The sequence below is a fragment of the Microcebus murinus genome, chromosome 23 (genome assembly GCF_040939455.1).
Source record: "Microcebus murinus isolate Inina chromosome 23, M.murinus_Inina_mat1.0, whole genome shotgun sequence".
Taxonomy (NCBI): Eukaryota; Metazoa; Chordata; class Mammalia; order Primates; family Cheirogaleidae; genus Microcebus; species Microcebus murinus.
Window position 1 is genome coordinate 6,138,117 of NC_134126.1, and position 19,191 is coordinate 6,157,307.

The 19,191-nt window shown below is 32.0% G+C and overlaps 1 long non-coding RNA gene across 1 annotated transcript in view; it reads left to right on the top strand.

The window, feature by feature from the left end:
• Positions 1–10,494, top strand: part of LOC105875386 (uncharacterized) — a 35,495-nt gene extending 25,001 nt beyond the window's left edge. The window contains exons 2-4 of the long non-coding RNA XR_012914528.1: positions 1,147–1,205; positions 2,917–3,270; positions 6,497–10,494. This is a non-coding gene — a long non-coding RNA (uncharacterized LOC105875386). The remainder of the gene's footprint in view (positions 1–1,146; positions 1,206–2,916; positions 3,271–6,496) is intronic.
• The last annotated feature ends 8,697 nt before the right edge of the window (positions 10,495–19,191 follow it).

A 19,191-nucleotide genomic window follows, 5' to 3' on the forward strand; every position in this document is an offset into this window, starting at 1 on the left:
AGTCTCTGTGTATTCTTTTATTCTCTCTATTTCCTATCAATTTCTTATCCTCTGTGGTGACAATTACCTAAGGGACTTGGCTTCCCGGGAAAAAGCAGCGGATCTCCTCATGGCCCTGCCGCCCGCGCAGAGCAACTTCTCCATTGCAGTTTCTTCCTGAAATAGTGCTTTTATGTCTCGGGTCATGTTTCTTTTAACACTTGTCCAAAGACTACCCATACAAATTTATACCTTTACCACCACTGTATGTGGATTTCCATTGCTCTTTACCTATATATTTTGTTAAGTATTTACTTTTAGCCATAATTCTGGGCAATAAACACACACAATATACTTTTAATTTGCATTTTACTGATGCCTACTAACCCTGAACACCTTTCCATGTGTTTATTGGCTATGTGGGTGCCATCCATCATGTTTGTGTGTTTATGATTCTGGCCTTTTTGTATTGTTTTCAGTCTTTTTGAGTTGTAGAATTCTTTTCTTTTTAAAAATATGTTCTGAATGTTACCTCTTTACCATTTATGTATCAATAGTATTTTCCTTATACTCTGGCTTGCCTATTTACACTCTTAATGAATGATTCTTATGATGAACAGAATCTTAAGGTTTCAATATTCATTAGGATTAAAATATATTTCTCTATCTCAAGGCCATGAGGATATTCTCCTTTATTATTATCTACGAGCTTTATTGTTTTATCTGCTACATTTTGCTCTACAATACAATGGAAATTGAGTTTTGATTATGATAGATTGTTGGACTAATTTTTTTCTTCAAATAGATATTCAATAAAAAGGCTTTTAATGGTCTTTTTAGTCTGTAACATTGCTATTTGTTTCTATTTATGTTAATACCATAATATTTTACTTATTATAGTTTTTTCATAAATTGATATCTGGTAGATTTGTCCACTCAACTTGTTTTCTTCAAGAGTGCATTAGTGCTTAACTGTTTATATTTCAATATTAAGTTGAAGATCTACTTTGTTAATTTTCATAAAAATATCTTCTTGGAACTTTAATTGTGTTTTTTACCTTTGGATGAAATTTTTCAGAAATCATATCTTCAAATTAGTGAATTTTATATTCCATAAACATGATGTATCTCTATAAGAGTTTTTTTTTTTTTTTTTTCTCTTTCAAGGCTGAAAGAAGAATGAAGACAAGTGATTTGAGGACAAGGAAAGAGAAATTTATTTTCTGGTAAATGAGGAAGATGGCAGACTCTTGTCTTAAAGAACCACTGTCCTGATTTGAAGCAGAATTACAGAGTTATTAAGGGGTATTTTTAGCTTCAGGCTATTGCTGTTTACCTGTGGTTGGTGGTCCTGGTTGGCCTTATCTCTGGTGAAGATGACTTCATGCCCTTTGCTCAGACAATTCCATCATCTGTGGTTTAAAACAAATAGCAAAGAACACTCCTCTGCTCCTTTGATTATTGGCCTGGGAAGCAATGCAGGTTTTAATTCCCAAAAAGAGTGGGGGAAGTTTTAAAGAGACAACTAGTAATGCATTTTGTCCTTTTTCATGCCCTTACTTCTGTTATAATAATAATTAGATATTTTAAAAAATTGCTCTGTGCAAGTATCATATAGAGGGGTTTTATGTTACTCTGTCAGGGTATTAGATGTGATTATCATGGTAAAGATAGATTCAAAGGGTAGAGATTGTGAACCTAGAGTAGAGATGGCAAACAAGGTAATAATGATCTAAATCTGTCCCATAATAAATTCCATCTTTATTTTTTTATTGTTATTTCAAAGCTTTATATTCATAATAGCTATCTAGAAACAAAAGGTAGTAGCCTGTTTTCATTAATATCTTTTGGCACTTCTCTGTTATGCATTCTTGTTATCTTCGTGGTAGGTTTAATCCATAATGGTTTTCTATCTGCACCTTGGGTTTAAAATACTGAAATTTTAATGGCACAAATAGAATTTAATTGCTTCTGAATGCATGTGGTAATCAGTAAGAATACAGAATCATACAACATAGTCTGTGATCAAAGAAGGCAGAAACAAAACATTAAGCATCACCTCCTAATTCCTGAAGGCAGATATTGCTCCAACCTTTGTTTTATATGTGACCCTGTATATTAATAATGCTTAGTGAATTTTAGTAATGACAACAATCTCCTGCACCTACATTTTATTTCTTCCTTGTTTAGTCATTCTTATATTTTATAGCTAAAATAATTGCTCTTAGATTAAAAATAAATCTTTCCTTTTTCATTGGAAAAATATTAAATCTTATATTTTTTAGCAGTTTGTGCCTATTAGCATATTTGAAATGAAAGAGAACTATGTCGTGTTTCCTTTGATACTATAAAAGGGAATTAGATTATTTGCTAAGAAATTACTTTTCTGAATTAACTCTCCGTGGTTATTATTTTTCCCTTCAGCAGATTTAACAGATTTAATGTGCTTCCAATACCTTTGGCAACTGTATCAAAATTTCATGGTAGAATGAATCAATGTTTGTACAGATAGAACTTTAGAAATTGTAGGAACAGGTATATGAATTTCTAGAAATTGAAATTCTAGGAGAAGTCCTCATCTTAAATTATCTCCATTATTTATATAGTGCAATCATTCTCCTGTGGTATAGAAAGATGTGGATTTTTATTAGTTTTCTAAACTGAGAGTGAGATGCCTTTGTGTGGGGGCATTGACAGGATAATATTGACTGTGTCTGCATTAAAGCCAAATCAGGGCAGCTGCTGTGTCTTGGGCCATCTTGTTTTTCCTCTCCTTCCACTTGGCCTCCTAGGACATTGTGGATGTAAAGTTTATCCTTCTTGAAATTTGAATTAATGTAGACTTTTTTCTTTGTTTAAAATTTGTTAAACTGCCACTATGTCTTTCAAACCAAGCCTTCTTGCCCTGACCATCTTTTGCTCTTCTTTGCCCCCTAGACATATGAAGTCCCTTTAAGAGAAGCCAGTGTCACAACTATGAAAGAGAAGAGTCCTCTTGTGTTCCTGAAAACATGTGATATTCCTTGGAATACAGTAGCCAAGCTGAACCCAGAGCCTGCACAATCCATGCATACTCCAACTGTGAGAAGTTGATGGAAGCTGTCTGGGTTGTTCCGGGCAGCTGAGGTTGCAGAAGTGTCCAGAGCCTTACATGAATACAAGTATAAACTTAGCTTCATAATACAAGCATTGTGAAGCTGATAGTTCCAGGAGCTCTTCCTCAGAACTAGCATCAAATCTAAAACTTTGGTCTTCCTAGTGTCTTCTGTGGGTTAACAACTTGGCTTCCAGGTAGACATGGCTATAAAATATAGGTATCTTTTTGCACACATTTTCCTCCTGTGCTTTTTTTACCCTTTACCTCTTCAGAATAATTCAAAATATATTATTCTAGCTTATAAAAGATTTTGCGAATTTGGGTGGGAGTGAAAATAAAGCTTAGCATTATTTACCTTCTTACTTTGATACTTTTTTTGACTGCCATGGAAAGGTGTGTGTGACATTTAGAGTACAGTTAACTGATTTGGAAGAAGTTTTTTTTTTAACACAATTCTAGAGGCTTTTAAAAGTATGAGTGGGCTTTACATAGCAGGTGGTGAATGACAGCTGTTTGGATAGAATACAAATGAGAATATCAGACACCTCCACATTATAAAAGTTTCAAAAGCAAAATATGTTGGGTCTGATATTCGACAATATCTATTGCTTTTTCTTTATTTTTTAAAGATCTGATTATTTTTTCTGTAGTGTTAATTTAATATAAAACTAAAATATGGTTTAAGTAAAGTTAACAATTTGAATTTGAAACTCTAAATAAATCTTTTAATTAATGATATAATTGTAGCTTTAAGTATTTCCAACTTAGTACTTCTCATTTGTTGTTTTGATAAGAAGGAGGAGACATGGCAATTGGAAAACCTCTGAGGTTTGGATCTGACTTCTGATCTCATTTCCACTATTATTACTTAAGATAGTTAACAGAGTTGGATATTTAAAACAGTTTTTAGTATAAAGTTTTGAGAAAGTGGATTTCTGCTTTTCAGCTCAGACACGCATTCCTTGAACTTTCTTTTTCACGTTCTACTCCATATGGGACCCTATTTTGGATACAGAGATGGATAAGTCATGCTAGAATCTTCAGTGAGCCTTTCACCTTTGGAGAGTGATAGGATGTAATGTAAATAACTGTAAATATATGTAGAGGATAATGCACCAGAATGTGAGCAATGTGTTTTTAGAATTTAGAGCATTTCCAACTGTCAGTAGTTGATGTGTGGAAAGGGGAAGATCCCTGTACTGTATCTTGAGGAATGGCTAATATTTCTACAAAAGAGAAAAGATAGGAATTCTCAAAGAATGATATGAGCAAAAATTTGGACAGGAATGTGTTGAGTATGTGCAGAGCACTGAACAATATTCAATTCAGAAGCAGGGCGTATTTAGCAGAAAGTAGTTCTGAGATAAGGCTAGAAAAGAATAGGTGAGTTCCGTAAGTTGCATTGGAAAGACAAAATCAAGAGATAAGAAGTGGTCAGACAATAAAAAAAGTTTATTGATGATAAAATTTTAAATAAGCTTCCTTTTACTAAGTATTTTGAGCCTTGAATATAGCAGATGTTAAATAAATATTAATTGGATAAATGTGATATCTCATTTAATTCCCCCCAAAATTAAATGCAGTAGGAACAATTATTTTCGTTTTATAAAAAAAAAAAAAACTGATGAGTGAAAAGCAATTAGCAACTTTGGCAAATCCATAGAACTCTTAAGTTATAGAATTGAGATTTAAAATCACTTTATTAGATTCCAGTTTCTTTGTTTATAACCACTATTCATTCTCGTGTGCTCCAGGAGGGGAATTCAAATACAGGTACCATAACACTGCAGGCTCAAAGATGTATTTGTAATTAAAGAACTAAAGTTCAGAGCAGAGAAACTGCTTCAGGAAAATGATAGATCAAAGTCAGCGTCAGATCTATCACAAGAGTGGCTAAATGCAGAATCAATAATATACTGATTTGAGGTTGCCATTCCACCTGTTAGTCATAGCTGAACTCTGGGATAGGGACAGTAAGGTAGATTGGCAATTGGAAGAGCTATTGTTGTTACAACAAAATTCCACACTATGTTTATTAACGAGTTAATTTACATAGAAACAATAGTTTGAGTTATTATTCTGTAATGGGTTCTTCATATCTGGGCTTTTCAATCTACCTTTAATTGATTTGTTAGAATCCATCAATTGTAGGCATAAATCTATTATATCCTGACTCATGACTTTCAAAAGATAAGGATACATTAATATGAATGGAACCCACATTTTAGAATTAAAAACTAGATATTGCTACTTTAACAGTTAAATATACATAAGCACATATGTTTATATCATATATAATTACTACTCAAATGAGATGTTCCTATAAATATATGTGCAAGTATCTAAATATATACATCTTAAGACACTACTCTCCCAATCTGGATGTGGATCATTTTAACTCAATTACCAATAAATCAGTATAAAATGTACTTAATTCTACTGACATGGTTCAAATTTATTATATCTTAAATAGAAGCATGAATATTTTGTTTTAAATAAGCTACTCAATGAAATATATGATTGGAAAATATTTTTGGTTGTAAACACTGAGCACAAATGAAATACAGATACAAATGGGGGAATACAAACCAATAAACCCCATCCTGATCCTCATTCACCACATGAAAAAAAACCAAACACAACATTATTTCAGCAAATATTCTTATATTTTTATTTCTAAATAAATATAATATATTGTGTATGTTCATTCATGTAATTAATATTCACTTTTTGTCAGTATGAGTCAGGCAGTATGGTAGGCTTTTCACGTATATTATATAACTTAATTGTCGTCTGGTTTTAAATTATAAAATTGTAATCTCTATCAATTGAAGCTACTAGTGGCCATGTAACACAGTTCTTGTCAATATGATTAGGGGGAAGACCTTTGGGAGGTATCTGTCCAAAAAGGAGGGTAGTGATTCTCTAGAAAGAAGCTTTTTCCACTTTTCCATTGACCTTTCCCTTCTCTCTGTTGGGAAAGTAGACATCACACATATAGTTGGTGCAGCATATTGCAATCATGGAGACAGAAGGCCTACAGGAAGAAAAATATATCAAACACATAAAAGGAACTTAGACTACAGACGTCATACTGAGTAATAAACCAACCCTGGTTTTCTTATTACATGACAAAATGAAGTTGTAAATTTTTTAAATGACTGTTAGTTTTGGGCTAATAAAATTACCACACAGATAGGAATTGAGAGGCTAGGATAAAAGCTGAGCATTAACAATTACAAAGTAAGTATTTTTTCTATTTTTGCCAGCCTGTGTTCATATTTTCAAGCATCACACAGATTTCATGGAAAGACAGGCAAATAAATATCTAGAGTAATAGTGGCTAGGATATCATTACTATAGAATTATTATAAACATAGTTTCATTAACACTTGTTTTCTATGTAATTCTTTTTGACAGGCTTTTGAATTTTGGAGACCTAACTTTGGCAGAATCCATTTTGCACTTTCTACTGCTCTTCAATCTCTCTTCACTCATCCTCCTATAATATGTCTCCCATTTGGCAGGAGAAAATTTTGGTCATAAGATAAAGAAGGAAAATGTCCCTCACGACCAAGTGGGCTTCATCCCAGAGATGCAGGGATGGTTCTACATACAGAAATTTATAAATGTAATTCACCACATAAATAGAAGTAAAAACAAAGACAATATGATCCTTTCAATAAACTCAGAAAAAGCATTTGACAAAATTCAGTACCCTTTTATGATAAGAATGCTTAACAAAATAGGCATAGACATGACTTACCTAAAAATGGTAAAAGCCATATATGACAAACACAGAGCCAACATCATACTGAATTGGGAAAAATTGAAAGCATTCTGGCTTAGAACTGGAACTAGACAAGGTTGCCCTCTATTACTACTTCTGATCAACATAGTGCTGGAAGTCCTAGCCAGAGCAATCAGACAACAGAAGAAAATCAAGGGCATCCAAATGGGGGCAGAAATGGACAAACTATCACTCTTTGCTGATGATATGTTCTTATATCTAGAAAACCCCAAAGATTCTGGCATGAGGCTATTGGAATTGATAAACAAATTCAGCAAAGTCTCAGCTTAAAAAATCCATGTACAGAAATCAATAACATTCCTATATGCCAATAGCAGTCAAACTGAGAACCAACTCAAAGACTCAATACCCTTCACAATAGCAACAAAGAAAATAAAATATCTAGGAATATATTTAACTAAGGAGGTGAAAGACCTCTACAGGGAGTACTATGAAACACCAAGGAAGGAAATAGCAGAGGATGTAAACAGGTGGAAAACCATACCATGCTCATGGGTCGGCAGAATGAACATTGTTAAAATGTCTATGCTACCCAAAGTGATCTAGAGATTTAGTGCAATCCCTATTAAAATACCAACATCATTTTCACAGACCTATAAAAAATAATTCTACACTTCATATGGAATGAGAAGACCCCATATAGCAAAAGCAATCTTAAGCAAAAAGAACAAATTGGGAGGCATCAATTTACCAGACTTCAAGCTATACTACAAGGCTACAGTAACTAAAACATCATGGGACTGGCAAGAACAGAGACATAGACCAATGGAACAGAACTGAGAACCCAGATACAAAATAGGCCTCATATAGCCTCTTTGACAAAGCAGACAAAAACAAATACTGGGGGAAAGAATCCTTAATCAATAAATGATGCTGGGAAAACTGGATAGTCACATGTAGAAGACTGAAACAGGAACCTTACCTCTCACCTTTCATAAAACTCAACTCACAGTGGATAACAGACTTAAACCTAAGGCGTGAAACTATAAGAATTCTAGAAGAAAATGTTGGAAAAACTCTTATGGACATTGGCCTAGGGAAAGAATTTATGAAGAAGACTCCAAAGGCAATAACAGCAACAACAAAAATAAATAAATAGGACTGGATCAATTTAAAAAGCTTCTGAACAGCCAAGGAAACTGAGAGTAAACAGACAACCTACAGAAGGGGAGAAACATTTCGCAAGCTACACATCCAATAAAGGGCTAATAACTGGAATCTATTTAGAACTCAGGAAATTCAGCAAGAAAATCAAACAACCTCATTAAAAAGTGGGCAAAGGACATGGACAGGAATTTTTCAAAAGACAGACTAATGGCCAACAAACATAAGAAAAAAAATGCTCAACATCTCTAATCATTAGGGAAAGGCAAATCAAAAACCACAATGAGATATCACTTAACTCCAGTGAGAATGGCATTTATCAGAGTGCCAAAACAATAAATGTTGGCATGGATTAGGAGAGAGAGGAAAACTCCTACTGGTGGGACTGCAAACTAGTACAACCTCTGTGGAAAGTAATATGGAGATACCTCAAAGAGATACAAGTAGATCTACCATTTGATACAGCAGTTCCATTACTGGGCATCTACTCAAAGAAAAAAAATTCTATAAAAACGACACCTGAATTCAATGTTTATAGCAGCATAATTCACAGTTGCAAAAATGTGGAAACAACTCAAGAGCCCATCAGCACATGAGTGGATTAATAAAATGTGGTGTATGTATACCATGGAGTACTACTCAGGCATGAAAAACAATGTTGATATGGCACCTTTTGTATTACCCTGGATAGAGCTGGAGCCCATTGTACTAAATGAAGTATCCCAAGAATGGAAAAATAAGCACCACATGTACTCACCATCAAATTGGTGTTAACTACTCAACATGTGTATGCACATATAATTTCACTGGGTGTTGGGTAGGTGAGGGGGGAGGAGAGGATGGGTATATTCACACCTAATGGGTGTGGTGTGCATCATCTGGGGGATGGACACACTTAAAGCTCTGATTTGGTCAGGGCTAAGGCAATATATGTAACCTAAACATTTGTACTCTTGTAATATGTTGAAATAAAAAAATAAAAAATAATAAAAAATAAAAGTAAAAAAATAATAAAAGAGAAAGGCTAGAGGCAACATAGGCTATTACCTGAAAGGTATCTGCACTTTTAAATAATGTCTGATTATATTTGTTCTCATAAATCATAGAATTATTAAAGTGTTAATAATTTTAATGTACATTAAAGAGTTGTTAAGTTCAAATACTTAGTGTCATGCAAGCTGCTTATAAAAGGTTTTACTGTGCATCAATCTACAAATCACAGTGGCAATAGATGTTTCTAGAAATGTCAAATGCTTTTTGGTTTAGATTTGCTCCATAACACCAATAGTAGCTTCTCGTTGACATTTTACTATTCTGCTTCAAGCTAACGACAGATGGCTGTGTATATGTGTGATATCAAAGGCAAGAGTTTTACCAATGTTCTTTTTAGAATCAATGCATAGTAAGGTGGATTTTTTGAAAAGGTGTGTGCCTATTCTTTATTCTCATTTTTTTTGCATCCTGAATTGCAGCTCAACTCAAGGATTTTGCTTCTTAGAGTCCTTAGGTATAGCAGAAAGCAATTGGAAATAAGAACTTCAAGATAGCAACTGTTTCTTTTGGAGACCTATAGAAATTGGTGATAAAGCAATAATAATGATTACACTAGGCAGTACTGCAGTCTGACATTTCTGTCTGGGGGAATTCTAAATCTGAATATTAAAGCTAAGATCAAATATAAGTTTGTATTTTAATTTACTATACTACTTGAGATTATGAAACCATAATCAACTATGAGTCTGACACCTGTTGAAATTAAGGTTAAAATTATGCTATAAACTATGTCATTTATTATTCATTTTTAAGCAATAATCATTGCATAGCATGTTTAAAAAGATGAGAGAAGATATTTGATCTAAGTAACTAATAAAGTTGGTTTTTAAATAAATAGGACAATATGGCAGTGTATGTGGAGAATAGTGATTCTATAAGTAGGATCATTAAAATGGCTCTGTTAATAGCAATCCTGTTTTGCATTTTCAAGGCATGCTTCCTTCAGGAGGCTTAACGTGCATTTTTAATATCTTTGTACTGGTTCATAGTAACTCTGTGAAAAATGAATCTTCTCTCTAAAAATGTCATTGCAAAAAGAATTTTCTCTATGGGAATAAATGACCTAACATTGAATAAATAACCAAAAAAAAAAAAAATCTATTGCTACCTTCGTCTGCCTCAAAGTGTATAGTCAGATCAATGGTCCCATTGAACTTTGCATTAGTCTGAAATTATTTGATATATTTGATCAATTTGGGGTGTAACATTTTAAAAAGGAGTTTTCAATCATGTCTAATTTTTCAGTTTGTATATTCTCACCACTTCTTATGTATGCCTGATATATAATAGTTGTTTAATAAATATTTAATACCTGACTTAATGTCAGATTATGACTGCCATGAAAGTTGTACATGTAAAGGATTTTGAGGTTTAAATAAATTTATTAGTGTTTATTATTATTATTATTGTGTTACCAATTACCATAAACTTAGCAGTCAGTCAGGGTACTGGTCAGGGCTCAACTGGCTTCTCTGCTCAGGGTCTCGCCAGGCTAAAATTAAGGTATTGTCTGGGGCTGTGTAAGTATAGGGGTGAATATCCCGTCACAGTTTGTTGTATCGTATAACCTGACCAAGGGAGTGACTGCCCACAAAGGCACAGGTTATACACACACTCAAAGACATAAGGTTCTGTAAGTCTTATACACAGGAAGCAAGAATCTGGAGACATTTTGGGGTCATCTTAGAACTGTTCCTACCACAAGAAATAGAGACACACATACACATGACGGCAAAATCAAGAATAATTCCATTTGGATATTGTTACTGTCTCTTCACTGTTATCTCCCATTAGAAATAGGAGTAAGAAGATTAAAAATTCTCCTCCACCTGCAGTTCAGCTATCTGAAAGCTAACCTGCTTCATGGAATAATAACTAACATGTGTTGAGTGCTTACTATGTGCCAGACATTCTTGAAATTTTTTTTTAGATACTTTAGCTCAGTTAATCCTGTAGAAACTGTGTAAGAGAGGTAATATTATTATAGCCTATTTTATAGTTTAAAGTGAGGCACAAAAAGATTAAGTTGTTATTAAGGTCAAAATGGTGGTAAGTGGCAATGGTAAGATAATATGCTCAACATACATGCTAAACATATGTGCTTAATAAATATAGTTATTAATTTGATTATTATTTAGGATTATTAGAAAAGAAAATAGTGTAGAAAAATCAAAAGAACATGAATACATACATTTAATTAACTAGCTCTGTTACTGTTTTATGTTAGAACTACTCAAGGATAGTATACATCTTAGAGAAGTACAAAATCAAATTGAGAAAGACTTCTCATTCAAAGAAACTTCTGTTTAGCAGTACAGCACTGCTCCAGTTCTCAGTGTATTGACTAAGAAATCACAGAAGGAAAAAAAAAGACAAAATCATATAATGTCCATAAAAACTAAAACACAATGGCCAATCACCATTGGGTAGAATCCCCAATCACCATTTTGTAGAATTCCCATTATATTCAGAAAGGATGTGGGGGGTGAAAAGCATTCGACCCAGGTTCTATTTCCTGGCATAACCTGACTTTGGCCTCATGGAAAAGTACTACAATCATGCAAGAATATACTTTGTTTCCTCTCAAAGCTTGATTTGGATTCCTCCAAAAGAAATCTAGGAAATGCCTTTTTGTTCCCTAAGGGCTGACTGTGAGGCAGACACAGTCTTCTTTCTTTCCCCTGACTTCTGTCACCCTGTTCTCTACCTCCAAATATTGATGGTCTCCTTTTATTTCCCATCTAGACAGAGACCTCAAAGCCTGACAAGCAGCCAAGAATCGGACTCTAAGTCAGGGCTGCTCTAAGGGGTGGAGGTTTCTGTAGAGAGAGAGAGGAAGCTGCAGTAGGCAGAAGTGTTGTAAGACGTTTAATGCCCAAGACCCAAATGTTACAGGGAGTAACGAGAGCAGGGCACACCCTGCACTGCGCTTCTCCAGATATTACAGCGATTTGGACCAGAAGAGAAACAGGGTCATGTCCCGAAATTAATATTTTGTAGAACTCATCATGAAATTTCAAGAAACTCTTTTATATGCTCAGTGTGGTTCTAGAAAATCTGATTTCTTTATCAAGAAGTGTAGTTACTCTGATTTGAAGAGAATAGTTTAGGAATCAGTTGAGTGACCCTGAGAGAGACTGTAATCAATGACACTTTTATTAAGATAATTTGATTTTATGGCAAAGAAGCAACAGATTGACAGAGGTCCTCCACACTATTGTGAATAAGAATGTAATTTCAGTATTGTGCAAATATATAAGCATGGAACATAACCAATAACGAAATGTGTGTCTATTTCTATGAATAGAAAATATTAGTATAAATTTGGCAAGATGCAAAGAGATAATTAGCATAAACATGAAATTGACTTGGAATTACATGAGTAGTCAAACTGCGCGTAGAGAATTGTGTTAGTGGTTAAGAAACTTGGCATTGATAAACATTTTCTAAAGCCAATGAACATATGAATGAGGCAATACCAAAAGATTACTAATTCTCAGAGTTTGTTATCCTAACGAAGAACTGTCTCTTCATGTCTCTCAAAATGAGATTATATTAGTTGACATCATGAAAGAAAAAGTTTGTTGTAATTGTTAAGTCATTTCCTATAATAATTGCTTTTTTAGCTCTAAAGTTGGCTTTAAAAGCTTGAATTATGAATATTTAATTTTATGTCATTTTCGTATTCCATGTGCATACCTCATGCAAATTAACTTTCTTATAGCCTCACACTGACCTTTACATCATTGAAGGAAATTAAATTGTAAAATGAATATTCTTAGGAAAATCTTTTTCAGAAAATAACTCTTCTCCTACATTGTTGAGATTTAAGAGAGGCCTTTAGCATTCCAAGTTATTAATCATGATACATAATGAAATAAAAATCTAGATAATTGATAAAAATTAAAACATTTTGTTTATCTCAGGATAAAACGAAATATTAATACTAATGTTTAAAATATTGGAATAGAGCAGAAATGAAAAAGTATATGATACAACTAGCTCTTTACATCTTCAGGATATAGGGATGTTTTTCATAGCTATATAGGCATATTTGACATTTTTCCAGACTAGTTGAAATTGGTGAAACACATATTAAAACATAGACATTTTGTTTCTGTAAATTTCTGAAAATCTTTTTTTTATATTTCCAATAATATATTTACATATTAAGAAATTAAAGATCCCTTAAACACTTACAACAAAGCAGATATGTTTTTTATATCTAGTTATATACAATCAACTATTTTCTATTTTGTTTAAGAATGCTTTTAGAGTAATTTTTAAATCTCTGATGATTTTTGAGGGAAATAAGGCTGTAAATTGTATACTTTCTGCTCACGAAAGCTCAGCTGCCTACAGAAATTCACACATGTAACCAACCATATGATGATGGCTGGTGGCGCGGATGTCTTGTATGGTAAACAAGAAGGGAAAAGTATGGGGCCTTCCATGTGTCATTCATTTTAAATTCACATTGTATCTCATTTTCAAAATTCTGAAATCATATTACATGAATGTTACCTCCTCTGTCTAAACATTTTGATTTAATTTTCATATTAAAGTGTTTTTGAATGTAACATCAATTATGGAATAAAAAATGGAAGTTTGGCATTTATTCTCACACCCAGGAATAAGCCTACTTATAAGCCAGGTTTGAAGGGAACACACCTATAAAAAGAGAGTTTATAGATTTTAGAATAATCTCAACAAGCTATTACTTATTTTAGGAATGTGAAATATCTGACATAAAATAACCAAGTCCATACAACCACATGCGTATGAACAGAGAATTGTTTACTGAACTCAAAATAAAACAAATTGGTTCTTTCAGAAATTTTAGCTTTAAAACAAGTAAAAAGAAAGCATAATAACATATGAAGTAGTGTAACTGTCAAGCTTGATGATTTAAGGGATTCTAAAACAAAAAATATAAACAGATCTAATAATGGTTTAATAAAGTCTGTGATGTGAGTTACATACAACATACTAAGAAGGCATATTTAAAATTCTTTTCGATTTGAAGAAGTTTTCATAGGGATCAATTCTTTGCTTTTCCCAGGATCCCCCCCCCCATATCCTACCCCAGTATTTCTGTCAAAGCCTAAGTTTCCTTCTGTATGGTTCCTCATTTTGCTGTGACCTCTTTTTTACAGTTCTTTATTTCATGTAGTTCAATTAGAGTTTTAAAAAAGAAGATATTTACTAGAAACTTGGAAATGTGTGATCATGATTTTACATTTGCTATCTCCACCTTTTTTGTTATTGCTGATGTCAAGTGTAGTCTAAATCATCACTTAATCTGTGAAGAGACCTGAACAAACAACGCATTTTACATCTTTGCCAAAGAGTCAGCCATGACACTGGGAAAAATTAATCTTTTATGATCTAAACTTATAATTTAAATTTTCATCTTGATATTGTTCATTTTAACCAGTATTAGTCATTCTGGCATTTATTTTATAGATGGATTAGATCTTGGAAACAAGCAAATGTTATATGAAGTACTTTTTTATATATATGGATTTATATAGCATATATAAAACATTAGAGAAAAGCAATGAGACATTGTATAGAACAAAATAATAAATTAGCAGTGTCAAGTCTTTTTTTAATTTATTTTTTTATTTCAGCATATTATGGGGGTGCAAATGTTAAGGTTACGTATATTGCCCTTGCCCGCCACCGCCTTTGAGTCAGAGCTTCAGGAGTGTCCATCCCCCAGATGGTGCACATCACACTCATTATGTATGTATATACCCATCCCCTCCGCCCCCCTCCCACCTGCCCAATGCCCAATCAATGTTATTCCTATAAGTCCACTTAGGTATTGATCAGTGAAACCAATTTGCTGGTGAGTATATGTGGTGCTTATTTTTCCATTCTTGGGATACTTCACTTAGTAGAGTGGGTTCCAGCTCTAGCCAGGAAAATACCAGAGGTGCTATATCACCATTGTTTCTTATAGCTGAATAGTACTCCATGGTGTACATATACCACATTTTATTAATCCACTCATGTATTGATGGTCACTTGGGTTTTTTCCACATCTTTGCAATTGTGAATTGTACTGCTATAAACATTCGAGTGCAAGTGTCTTTTTTATGGAGTGTCTTTTGTTCTTTTGAGTAGATGCCCAGTAATAGGATTGCTGGATCAAATGGTGGTTCTATTTGTATCACTTTAAGGTATCTCCATATTGCTTTCCACAGAGGTTGAACTAGTTTGCAGTCCCACCAGCAATGTAGGAGTGTTTAAGTCTTATAAAATTATTTGACCAAATATCTAAAAATTAAAGTAGCTTATATTTAGAAAGGAATTTAAATGATTAATTCATTCTTTAATATATGACATACATGCTTAGTATAAAAGCCAAAAACAGAACTTCCTTAACTTAAAATTTCATAATTGAATGTTTATGAAGTTAAATCTACAATTTTAATATAAAATGTATTAAGTATCTGAGTTCTTCCAAAAATCTGCACATCTGGAATTATGTACACAGTATCTACATGTACATATATGACTAAAATTTTAACACTGTTAGATATTATGCATTATGACTTACATTGAAATACTATGCCAATAAATATAATTAATTTACTTCATTTCTATCATAAAAGAAAATTCTCTAAATTTTTGTTTCTCTGAGATTACTATTCAATTAAATGGTAGTGTCTTTAGTACTTTATAAGTAAAAGTAAATTCAAAACAATTGACTTTAATATAGTTTGCCCTTCTTTCAACAATTATTAATATGTATGTATATATTTACCAATAAATATAATATCAGCAAAGGTAAATTTCAAGGAATTTGGTTTTATTTTCAGTTCTAATTAAGGTTTATTTTCCATTAAAGTAAATGAGATGACTTTTGTGGCAGGATGAAATATTTGGTAGATTCACCTAATATTTTGTTTTATTATAAGAGAATCTTGATACTTTATATGTACTAATAAAGTACCTATAAAGGTACTTTAGTGTTGATGAGATGAATAAATAAGTGATATTAGTTGATATCTGAGTCACATTTTTACTCAAATTCTTTCTTGATGTTCTAAATTAGTCTAGAGATGAATTCCTTATTCTGACCTATAACATGTGAAGGCTTGATGGAACATGATCTCTAGTCTCCTCCCAGAACTAGTGTTCAATGATGGAATAAAATTTAAGAAATCAGCAGGATGCCTAATTCAGGTTGCCAGTAATGAAGTTGATTTCCCTTATCAGAGCAGTGTCATGCTTTGATTAGACAACTTCAAATATTGCATATCTTTTTTTACTCAAAACATCCCACAATCTGTGTTGTTTATAATAAAACACTGCCTTTAAGGCTATCTATCATGTTTGTCTGTCTGCTTTTGGACTTCCTTTACTCTCCTTCCTTTCCTATCTTCATACCTACTGTCATCTAATATTTACTTTTTTACATACTCTGTCTACGATTTACCTCAAATATATTATCACTTGTCAGTTTTGAGATTTGGCTTTATTTTATTCATGGCTACATTGTTCTAGTTCATAATGATACTATATGGTATATTTTTTAAATTAAGAGAATTTTTTTCAAGCATTAATACTATTCTTAAAATTCAATTTTTGTAATTAATAGAATTCTCTGCCAATTAGTATTAATATTCATAATCTGTTATTTGATAAAGTTTTAAGTATATTTTTTAAAGATTAGAGGAAAATATACACATATTGAAATGTTTATTTCTGGATTGAAAGATTAGAGGTCTTTTCTTTTTCAATTTATGCTATTTATATGTTATTTTCATTTGTCTTTATGTGATATGTAGAATTAATCATGGTTGCTCTTTGCTATGTTTATAATATAGTGCTTTGTAAAAACCATGATATAATATTAGAGATTGTAGTTCAGATTATTATAATTTTCATTTTATTGTAATATATAGTTTTTGCCCAGAATTTATGCCTTGTTTTTATTGCCAATATATATGCCCTCACAATTAAGAGATTTCCCCTTATGTAACTTTTTCTGTTATTTAAAAAATCATTTAGAATGTCTTAATCATTTGTTGGGAAAGTAGCTTTGAAATATTATATATGCTATAATAATGATTAATTCTGCTTTAGAGATGCATTTTCTGACTCAGAAAATGGAGCGTCCTATCTAAGTTACTCTTAAGTTTCTATAGGACTTCAGAGATTTTATATGAAAATGATAGAAATGAAAATTAAATAATATCTTTTTTCCCCTCAGAAAGATACTGACAATAGCTGGAATAAACACAATCAATAATATTTGCAATATTCAGTGATGAATATAATGCTTTTTTCACATGATTTTAAAAAGTGTAATAATTACCATTTTATTGGTTTCTCCCTAATTACTATTATCAGTTATTTATAATTCCAATTTTCTGACAAAAGTTCTCTGAATAGTATAAATGTGTCTTACTACATCACCCTCAACATTTGCCTATGGACTTTCTGCAGTGAGGAAGAAATAGTTATATTGTGTAGCAGGGAAAATATACTCTACTTAGTAGACTGAAGAATAACTATAGCTATTACTTAGTCTCTTTTACAAAATCAAGTTATTGAGATGTGTGTGTGTGTGTGTGTGTATATAACACCTCGAAAACTTTTTTACTTACAAATTCTTGGCAAATTAGCCACCTGGAGAAAAGAAAAAACAGACAAAAAAGAGAATAGAAGAAAATATACCCCAAGTTGATTACCAAAAAAAAAAAAAAAAAAAAAAAAAATTAATGGGACCAAACCAGGAGATTATTGTTTTCTTCATAAACATGGGACTTTTTTAGAGAATGTATTTATTACATTTCAGAAGAGATGTGTTTATTGAAAATATAAATAAACAGAATTTTATAGGTCAAATCATGGTTTTTCCAATGAATTTATTTCATTGTTTCACATTATCATATTATTTAATTTTTTGATTGATATTAATTTATCAGCATCTTTTAACATTCTTTCACTATTCTATCAAAAATTTGTCTATCAAATTCTACCGAAAATTTACATTAAGTAATTTTCAATGAATAAAACCTAAATACATTTCTGGAAACTTCTACTTAAAGGAAGCCTATAATGAATCATATTAGAGTGTGAGCAATCCCATTTATCTATTGTATGCGATCAGTTCAGGTTTCTAGAGATTGACTTTTTAAAGGAAGTTTCTGTGGAAATGTGCAACTCAATACTTAATCCCACGCTGTAGAATATGCTCAGACATATTGCGAAGACACAATGGCATGACTCTGGTGTTTTGTTTGTTACGTTGTGTGAAACTGTCTTGCTATTTTTTACACACATGTAAGGCAAGATGTATGTGACTTTTGCATGTTATATTGAAATAACTGATTTGCATTTCCTGTATAGGAATGCCATTTGGTGCAATATTTTCAAAAATAGATTTTTACTACTTTATTTGTCTTTGGATTTCTCCTATCCTCTACAGTGAACAGAGGAGAATCATGACAAATGTCTATTGCACTACAGGGACTCTATGATAAAATAAGAATAGATGAGATATATAGTATCCCCGGCTAATGGCTATGAAATAAATTTATTCCTGATCTCGTTGATACTGATTTGATTTCATTTGAGTTCATATTTAAAATTTAAATATTCCAATTTCTTTACATGTAATAATAGTTCAAGTGTTGAAAAGATTATTGTTGGATTTTACATGTTGAGGACAATTTTTCCAAATGTTTTTTATCTACTTTCTTACTGTAGTAAACAGTCTTATAAGAATTTTGACATTTTTAAGTAGGTCAAAAGTTAACAATGATTCAGTATTCATTTCCCACCAAATTATTATTTATTTGCTACAAATAAATAAATCAGAGATCAGACTGCAAACAGATTATCTGAAAGCTAATGCTGTTGTATTTAGTAAATTCCTGATATTTAAAGTATTTCCCTATTACTTCTAGAAGTTTCATTTCTACTTTACAAAATTCAATTAGTAGATAAGGTTCTGAATTCACATATCTATTTATTATAAAGTGATTATATCTTTTTAAAAGCACAGTTCATATTGATTCTTTTATTTTTCAAATGTAGCAGTATTTTACTACTTATGCTATTAATTTTTTATTGTTTTTCATCATATAATTTTAAAATGTTGCTTAAAAAGATATATTTTTTTCTT